Source organism: Balaenoptera musculus, chromosome 18 (genome assembly GCF_009873245.2).
Source record: "Balaenoptera musculus isolate JJ_BM4_2016_0621 chromosome 18, mBalMus1.pri.v3, whole genome shotgun sequence".
In the NCBI taxonomy this organism is placed as follows: Eukaryota; Metazoa; Chordata; class Mammalia; order Artiodactyla; family Balaenopteridae; genus Balaenoptera; species Balaenoptera musculus.
The window spans coordinates 11,955,033-11,965,065 of NC_045802.1; the positions used below are offsets into that span (position 1 = coordinate 11,955,033).

Genomic DNA, 10,033 nt, shown 5'->3' on the forward strand with positions numbered 1-10,033 from the left:
TTTCTGTTGTTTAAGTCCCGCAGTCTGTGATACTTTGTTAGGACATCCCCAGCAAACTAACTGGGTGCTGAAGAAAACCACACCCACAGCACCCATTAAAGGGGGGTTGTTTTCTTGCCAGTACCAACATGGAAAGAATCATGTGGCTTCTCACTTTAACACCAGGGGAATTGCTTAGTTTCTGCCTCCTTAACTGCCCAGGGCACGTTGTAAAAGCCATCTGGACACTGTAATCACTTCTGGGAGATTCTAAAAGACTTCCTTCAACTTATCCCAGTAATCTGCAACATCCCTGTTAAGGATTAAATTATGCCCCCCCCCCCAAATATGTTGGAGTCCTAACCCCCATACCTCAGCAAGTGACTTTATTTGGAAATAGGGTCTTTTTTTGTTTTTGTTTTAATGGTAATTTATTTGTCATTGTAATTTATGACAAACCAAAGTACAATTTATTCTGAATGTTTTCTAGAAGTCTTTCTTCCAAAAAGAAAAAAGAAAAAGCATTTAGTATTATAAAGAATTATATTTAAAGGCAACCAATGTAGAATCCATTGACCTCTTGAGGGTACCTGAAATATAATTAAACTACAATCATCAAGGCTTTTACAATTCATAATTCTAAACAAGAGTATTATTTATAAAGAAGTGCAAATTGACTTCTACTTTCAACTTTAATTAAATGAAGACACTCAGTATTCTTCCTGAATAATAGTTTTTCACATTTCATGCTTTCATCTATTAACAATCATTTTGTAATGAAACAGTCTTCATCTACTCTTATCCCAGCTCTTGTGATGATTTCTAAATGTAGGAAGGTCTGTGAAACATAAGGTGCTACACTTAACCTGGTTGGCCTCAGTACCATGAATTTTTCTTCTGCTGAAGTTTTAAGTGAATATATGTTACAACCAAGTTCTTTTGAGATAAAGCTTGAGCTGCTGTCAGGAACCATAAACGTTACTCTGGAACAGTTACTCTTCCGTTTAAACTTCATTACTGCAGAGGAAAAATATTCCACCATGGTTTTGATGTTTTGGAATGTCTTAACTTCTGAGTCTCAAAGCTGGACAGGGTCTACCTTTTAGAGAATTGGCACCCATAATGCCACTAGTGAGCTGGTCATCTGCTTCCACCTCAACAGTCATTGTGACTTTGAGCTCCTTTGTAGTGATATACATCAGTGTCTTCATAAATAGCTTCTGTGGTGACAGCAGGAGCTAATGGATCAAACTCCATTACCTTGTAGTAATTGGGTGGCTGGAAATCATTCTTTGTCATCGCTGGTTGATTGCTGGGCAAGGATGGTAGTCTCTGCTTTGATGGTGTCGCTGGAATGGTCTGTAGACTAACCGGCTGTAGTAATACTGAATTTGAATATTCCAGAAAACTCTCATATGTATGACTTGAGGCAAGGTTTTGGCTGGTCCTTTGGGCAAACAGGGGTGTTTCTGTATTTTCCGAGGGTAGCAAATCCACCTGTGGATGAAGACTGGGTTTCAAGTTGTTTGTTACAACAGGACTTGGAGAGCTGAAATTTAAGTCTGAAAGCTGAGCATTCAGGGTGTTGTATTCTCCCAGAGTGGCCCTGTGTGTTGGAGGGCTGGGACTCAGGTCAAGGAGATCAGAGGATGGGGCAGAAGGTTCACTGCTAGTATTGGCATCTTCCCCCTGGTTCTTATTTTGCTCCAAAATCCTTTGTTGCTTTCGAGTAAACCTCTCATATCCAAGGGTGGTGTTACTAAAATTCTCATTCACTTGAACTAGCTCAACAGTGACATCTTCCTTCTCCACCACCACGAGCAGGGCCGTGCTCCTCTCTTGCATCTCCCGACCCGTCTGATAAAGTTTCTGCAGAAGCTCTTTGTCTTCACGGTTTTCAGACCCAGCAATATTCTCCGTCAGTATGGCAGACATCACTCTCACATTCATTTACACCATATCCAATTCACTGTGCAGTTTTCCAGTCTGTTCTGGAACCAGTGTAATACTGGAGTTCTTGGGAACTACAGAAGAAAGAGCTGGTGCAGTAGGAACAGATGGTGGTGGATTCGGTGAGATCTGAGCAGTCTCTTGTCTGGCTGTTTCAGCATCTGATGGAGGAAACTGAACATCTTTCTTAAGGAGATCCATCTTTCTTATACTTCTTTCACTTCACTTACATCCATACCTCCTGGGAACCCCTGCCACCACATCTTAATGGAATTCAAAATTCTATTCTGAATGTCTGTTGGCAAGGTATATCTGGGATTCAGCAGCTTAACTAGACTATCTTTAACAAATTCCTTCTTCGCAATCAGAGACTGGAAACTTGGACCACAGTTCTGTATGCATATGTCAATAAGTGACAAGGTAAGTTGGATTTCTTTATGATTGTAGTTTTTGGAAATCCTTTTCTTCAAAGCTTTTACTGCATCTTTTGGCCCATCGTGGGCAGTGTTAATTATGTCACAGATGTGCATAAACTGGCCCCAGTGTTCAGTCTGAACTCCAGCAAATGTAGCCTTTTCTATGTGCTGGCCCATGGAGGTTGCGAACGGGTCCCGGTGACTCTTCCCAAGCGCCGTGGTAGCGCAGGGAGCCAGCCTGGGCCTCCGCCACTGCTGCCAACCGGAAATAGTGTCTTTACAGAGGTAATCAAGTTAAGATGAGGTCATTGGGGTGGATCCTAGTCCAACATGACTGGTGTTCTTATAAAAAGGGGAAGTTCGGACATAGACACACACAGGTAGAACGCTATGTGAAGATGCAGGCAGAGATCTGGGTGATGTTTCTATAAGCCAAGGAATGGCAACGATTGCAGGCCGACCACCAGAAGCTGGGAGAGAGGCATGCACAGATTCTCCCTCACAGCTCTCAGAAGGAACCAGCCCTGCTGTTGTTGCTTTGATCTCAGACTCCTGGCCTCCAGAACTGTGAGACAATACATTTTCATTGTTTACGCCATGCAGTGCAGGGTACTTTGTTATGGCAGCCCCAGGAAACAAATACAGTCCCAGTTCAAAGTGTTTCTCTTCTCAGCTTCTGGAAACGTGTGTGGGGATTGAAAATTTGGCATATTTGGTCTACAAGGGTCTGGCTGCCCAAGACAGAGCCTAAGATGGCAGCCACAGTGTTTTGGGTTTTTAGCTTTTGGGTGGTATAATTGACGAATTAAAATTGTACATATCTCAGGTATACAACCTGATGTTTTGATACATGTATACACTGTGAAATGATCACCACAATCAAGTTAATGGACACCACCTCACATAGTCATCTTTTGTATGTGTGTGGCGAGAACACTTAAGATCTACCCTCGTAGCAAATTTCAAGTGTACAATATAGTATTGTCAACTGTAGTCGCTGTGCTGTACGTAGCTCTCCAGAATTCGTTCATCTCGCCAGACTGGAACTTTGTACCCTTTGATAAACACCTCCCCTTTCCTCCACCCCCAGCCCCTGGCAACCTTCATTCTATTCTGAGCCACAGAGGCTTATAACCTCATCTTGGAAGTGATATAAAGTCACTTCTTTGTATCTATGGATAACAGTGTGTGAGGGGATTACTCAGGGTGTGAATCCCAGGCAGGGGGATCGTAGGGGCCGTCTTGGGAGCTGCCTACCTCTGACCTTTGCAGGGCTTCCACTGACTGACTCTGGGCAAGGCTGTGACCTTTATGGGTCTCCCTAGTTGGCTTTTATTTGCATAATGACAAATAATGATTGCAAGGTGATGGACTATTCAAGTGGTTACATATGTTGTCCCATTTAATTGGTACATCAGTTTCCCAAGGCAGGGATTCTGTTTCCATCTTAATGAATGGGGAACCGCTGGCTAATATTCAGGAGGTCTTGAACTCAGGGCGGCCTCTTCCTCTGAGCTGCCATGTTTTTAATGAATGAACAGAGAGAGTTGGACTCCAGAGCCCCTTCCAGCTCTAGTCTCCAGGAAGCCTTGGGCTCTGAGGAAAGGCTTTCACCCTGATGCTGGGGGGCCTGGATTCTGGAGCCCCTGCTCTTCCTGCAGCTGGGAGCAGCTCCACCTCCCTGGGCCCGGGTGTCCTCAGGCACACACCGTTATCCTTTGGGGAGATTCTGTTTCTGAACAGAGGTGGGCTGTTGTGTCTGTTTCTCTGGCTAAGACTGCAGGGGTCACCCCTGACCCGACCGCGGGGGCCCCTGGTGCTGCTGGGCCAGCTGGCTGTGACACATGCGAAGCCAGGTCACGAGCTGTCACTCATTTCACCTTTCTTTCCAAACATTTATTTCTGCTATTTTGAGGAGAAGGTTCTAGACCAAACAAGGCCATAGCTTGTGGCCATTTGTTGCAGGTCTGGGACACCTCCTGGCCACAGCGGGCCGGTCGGTAGAGGTCTCCTTCCTCCAGAGGCCCTGAGTGCCCGCACCGAGGGTCTCATTTCCTCTGTCCCTCGGTGATTACATTTTGGGACTCCCTTGATTTCTTTTCAAAATCCACCCCGTCCACTCCTTGGTGACCAGAGCGGGCAGGGGCTGGAGCTGGCCTGCAGGGCACGTCTGCTCCCATGACCAGGCCTCCAGGCTCCCCTTACTGCCACCGGCAACCACGGAGCCCCGTCCGCGTCCCTTCCGAGCAGCGTTTGGGTGGTTTTCCGTTTTGGCGTGACTGCTGCCTGCCCTCGCGCCCCTCCCTCTTTTGTCTTTCCCCCTCCGGGCCCTGCTTGTTATTATCAGGAGAAAACAGGTCCACGTTGAAACTTCAGAGGCAAGTGGGAAACCCATGTTTCGAGACACTGCCGAGGCCTAGGCTTCAAGAGAGCTCTGTCACCCCCTCTTCCCACAGCCATGGGGAGCCCTTGCTCAAGGTCAAGGTGAAGCCCAGTCTGTGAGCCACCTGAGGAATTCTGGAATGTCATGGGGCCGACAGGACTCTCATGAGTGCCCCTGGCTCGGCAGGAGGCCTGAGGAAGAGGTTTTGGAGGGCATGGGGCTGAGTTCCTTGTATGAGGGTACTGCACCCATGATAAGGGGACGGGGCCAGACAGGCAGGTTGAAAAGCTTCAGGGCCTGGGGCTTTCCGCTCCACAGGTGTGTTCAAATGTTGGCAAAGCAACTGATCATCAGCCAGCGTTAAGTGTTATAGTGCAGCCAAGCCAACCAGTGGGGCCTCCCCGAGCTAATCACCCGCAGGCGCTGAATCGCTGTCCTCCTGTCTTTTATCCAGTGAATTAGGGAGCCCCTAGGACTGGTCCTGGTCTGCCTTACCCCACAGTAACTGGAAGGCCAACTTCCTATTCCCCAAATGAGTCCTAATGTATTGTTTTTACTCCTGCCCTTTGAGTACATTCACTCAGTCTATTGCTTTCCCTTGTTTAATAGAGTGTGAGCTGTGGAGGGAAATCGTTGTGGCCTTTATCCTGTGATGCTAAATGGTCCTTCCAGCCTCCACCTCACGTATGAAGGCCACCTGGCGGGAAGGCAGTGCAGCAAAACCAAAAAGAGCTTGAGTCTGGTAGCAGACAGGCCCGCTCCACCACCAGCTGTGGCACTTTGAGCAAGGCCCACAAAAATATTTGAAACTTTTTGCTTACCTCTGAAATTGGGACAGTAACCTCTGTTTTGCAGACTTATGGTGAGGGAGACCATGCGCGTAAAATGCCTAGCATGTAGTAAATGTTCAATTGAACAGTTTTCTCTTTCTTGCTTCCCCTCGAACCCATCCACCCAGGTGGGGCGAGGAAGGCTCGTAGCCCAGAGATCACATGAGAGATGACAAGTGTAGACAGATACCCGTGAAACTCCTGTTCTCGTGCTCCTGCTGCGTTCGAATTCCACAGTCCCAGCCCACACCCTGGGAGGCTCAGGACACCCGAGAGGGAGCTTCTCTGAAAAATAAAGTTGCCACTTGCCTGCTACCCCAGGTTACACTGGATCACCACATAATGAAATGATTTTCCTTCCCCCTTTTATTTCCTCTCTTTCTTTCTTTCTGAGACAAATGGAAAAATAATTTGATCCCCTTGAATCTTTTCACCCTGGGTATTTCCCCCTTCACACCCGAGCGCCGCCCCTGGATAAACGGGAACACATGTGCTGAAAGGCCAGCCTTCACCCTCCTGACTCAGGGCCCTCCTTCTCTTGGGACACGGGTTTCCTTTCAAACCTCAGAATAAATTCATCACAGCAGGAAGAACATTGTTTTTCTTCAAAACTTGAAGGGAAAAAAAAAAAAGCAAATCCCATATCACAATTATTCCATTTCAGAGGGAAAATGTTGCCCTTTAATCTCAAAGTTTCTTCTCTCCTGAAGGCTGTGGCCGAGGTGACTCGCAGACTCAATACAGCTGTTTTTTTTGCAGAGTCCGCACTGATTCATTGCTTCGGGGATCCAAAGGGTGACACATACATATTTTGAATATTACCCTGGGTGTAGATCTGCATCGTGGCTTGACTTAAAACGCTTCTGCTTCTTGAGGTGTTCACACGTGGACGCTTTCAGTGGAGTTTTTACTTAAAAAAATAATCCTCAAGACAGTTCTTCCATTTGAAAGTTGAACTTCCTGAAAAATAGGCTGTGAACCTTAGTATGTTTTTTTGTTTGTTTGTCCTTTTGTTTGTTTTTTTACCGTGGCTCCTCTGACATCCTAGCCCATCAGAGAAAAACTCCTTTTTCTTTAATGAAAACACACAATGACAAATGCCCAATGCCGTGGACATTAAGCTCTTTGGTTTGACCATCTTCTGTAGCACACATCAGAGAAGCAGGATGTCTTCTTGAACTGAAACGTTGGCTCAAGAATTCCTGTAAACTTCCTTACACTTCATTTTAAGAAAAACCCCCTGACACTGAGCATACTTCTCCTTTGCTGCCAGGCGTCTTTCTGTTTATGTAGACTTTGTTTACATGTGCCCCCTGTTAATAAAAATCTGTATTTAACAGATGCACTCAAGCACCTTGGAAACTAATTTTCTTTCAAACTCAAGCACTTTCTGGGAAGGAATAAAAGGAGCGGAGAGTTGGGTTGGCAGCCCTCCATCGCGTGACCATTTATCGTCAAAGAATGTAGCAGAAGACGGCTCCCGCTATTTCCTTTTGATTTTGGTGTGTAAATCTGCTCTCACCTAAAGCTTGACCATATGATGGTGCAGACACACATTAAACTGATTATTTCTGTCTGAGCTGTGCGTAGAATGTGCACTCTAAATTGCACATAAAAATGTTCCCCAAAATAGTACCACCTGCCTGCAGAAGTATCATTTTCTTTCACAAAGACAGAGCCAAATGTGTTTCTGGCATCCTGCTGCCTCTGGCTGATGAGTTTGTCGCCCTGTCCGTGCTAGGGGCAAGCCTGGCCTGGGGCTTCCTTCCCAATGAAGGCAGGGACTCCAGGGGTCTCCCCAGAAGTGTCTTGGACTCTTGCTCAGAAGACTGTCTCAGATATTTAGGGAGCAACTCCTCGCTATCAAAGGGGTAACAGAGGAAAGTGAGTGGGGGTGGGGTGGGAGGGGCTGGAATAAAGAGAGCGGAGAACAAAGGAGCAGAAGGAGGTGAAAGTACAACGCAAACCATCACAACCCGAGAAAAAGCTCTCCCAGGACAGGAGAGATAAACAAACCCAGGGAAGAAGAAAGAGAGAGGAATGTAAAACTAAAAAATGAGAATTGTTTCAGTTTTTAAAAGGCACAATGAAAACTAAGCCCAGAAAGGCAAGATCAGATTATTGTGATTTCTCCTGATTAATGAGAGAAGTTGAATATCCTATTATCTTTCAAACGTCTGCCCTGCCCTCCCCAATTCAAAGAAGGGAAGGGCGTTTGGAAGGAGAAAGAAAGGTGTTTTGCCCATATAGGGGCACCCTGAGAGCTTTTATTCTCGAAAGAGCTCTTCCCTGACTTAGTAACTTCTTTGCCCAGAGGAAAGGGAGTTTTCATCCTTTTGAGGTGAAACCTCATCCCGTCTTTGGGGGCCATGCTTGCAAATGCTCCATTTCCTAATTATCCGGGGCTGCGCAGAGGGTACCACACAAAGACCTGAAAATCCTCAGAATTTTCATGGTCATTTTATGCTCTGGTTACAGACCTTTTGAATCTAAACATGGAAGATAGTAGAATGTCTTAGCAGTAAGGGTAGAAGTTTTCAGGACCATAACTTCTTGTCCATCAGTGTCTTTGGCAGCTTGGAAGGCTGAAGGCTGGGCTGCCTTCTCACAGGCTTTGGGGTTGTCTCCATCCCTAACAGCCTAGGGCCCTTCATCCTTATCCTGACTGTGGTTTTTGCTCCTATGTTCATGTTAGCCAAGTTCCTCAAAAATAATCTCTGTCCCTGTGTCCACATCCTCACCCCATGTTCCCACACGGACCTCTGTAAATGAACTTCCCTGCCCTGCACCCTGCTATACCCCCTGCCCTGGCAGTTTATCCATGACCACTGACCACCAAGGGCAGTGGGTTCTTTTCAGTCCATCTCTTGTCCTCTCTGTGGTGCCTGATGATGTTGACTCTTCCTTCTAGAATCTCCTTGAACTCTGAGCTTCACCACACACTCTTTCCTGCTCCCTTCTGCCTTTTGTGACTGCTAATTCTCCCCCTCCCATGCAGACTCCTGATCCTCAATCGATCCTCAGGGTGTGGTATCTCCCTCAAGGTCTCAGATGAGCCATCCAGACTGAGTCCCAGCCACATGTTAGCCCTTTGCATTCTGCTGCCACACCCCCAGCTCCTGCGGGGGAAATACTCTTGCCAAGGTCTCTGCAGTAGGCTGAGTGTTAGCCCCCAAAGATATCCACATCCTAATCCCTGGAACCCGTGGATGTCACCTCACATGGCAAAAGGGACTTTGCAGATGTGATTAAGTTAAGGATCTTGGGATGGGGAGCTTATCCTGGATTACCTAGGTGGACCCTAGATGTCATCGCATGTATCCTCGTAAGAGCAAGGCAGAGGAAAATTTGATACAGAAGAAGAAAAAGCAGTGTGAAGGTGGAAGCCGAGATGGGAGTGATCAATTTCACCACGAGCCAAGGAACATCAGCAGCCTCTAGAAACTGGAGGAAGCAGTTCCCCACCCCCAGCCCCAGAGATTTTCCCCTTAGAGCCTCCAGAGGACGCAGCCCACTGATACCCTGACTTGACCCCAGTGAGACTCATTTCAGACCTCTGGCCTCCAGAACTTTAAGAAAATAAATGTGTATTGTTTTAAGGCACCAAGTTCGTGGCAATTTGTTACAGCAGCTACAGGAAACTAAAACAATCTCCAAGAGCTCCTCACTGACAGATCTGTTGGACATCTTTCAGTCTCCATGTCTCCTGGCAGAAGTATTTGGTAACACTGGTCTTTCGCTCTGGAACCTCCTCTTCCTTTGACTCCCATTTACCCAGCTTTCAACAGCCAATCAAGAGCCAGGTTCTGGGGATTCCACCCACCAAGCAGATTCAGCCTCAGTTCAGGCTCTCACCGTCTCTTGCCTGCATCCTTCTGTGTCCTACCTGGACCATTTCTAGTCTTATATTAACATCCAATTGCCCCAACAACTTGCTGCAGCTGACTTGTCAATTTCATATGGTTCAACCCAGTAGATATGGTTGAAACGATACCGGTGGGGGGAAAAAAAATTATTGGATGTAAATATTTTAAAATACAGCAAAATGCATGTACACTTGTTTCAACCTTTTCTCCAGGGTCTCTGAAACTCCAGGGACCTGGCTGTGTGGGAGACACCGCCTTGCTCCTTCTCTTTCTCCCTGCCCAGTCCTTCCCATTACAGGCTCTGATTCCCTTTGGCTCCTTAGTTCTCTAGTCAAATTGTTTTCCTCGAAGTTGCCACAGCCCAGACTCAGTTTACTTCAGTTCTTCTTTGACAGAAATTTTCTCAAGTCTCTCCTGGAGGCCAGCGTGAGACTCCTCCATCCTCAATAAAAGGACTTTCAGCTCCTAAAAACTGGATCTTCAGACCCTTTAGTTCGATCTCATTAGCATGGTGAAGAAACTCCCCACCTTAGCCCTCCCTGTGGTAATGCATTTAAAGCCCACATTTCATTTTATTTGGTCTTTTTGTCTGATTTTATTTTTTCACTT

At 46.5% G+C, this 10,033-nt stretch overlaps 1 pseudogene; it reads right to left on the bottom strand.

Annotated features, from left to right (window-relative positions):
- Positions 1 to 1,134: 1,134 nt before the first annotated feature.
- Positions 1,135 to 5,604, bottom strand: LOC118884396 (annotated as a pseudogene).
- Between the last annotated feature and the right edge of the window lie 4,429 nt (positions 5,605 to 10,033).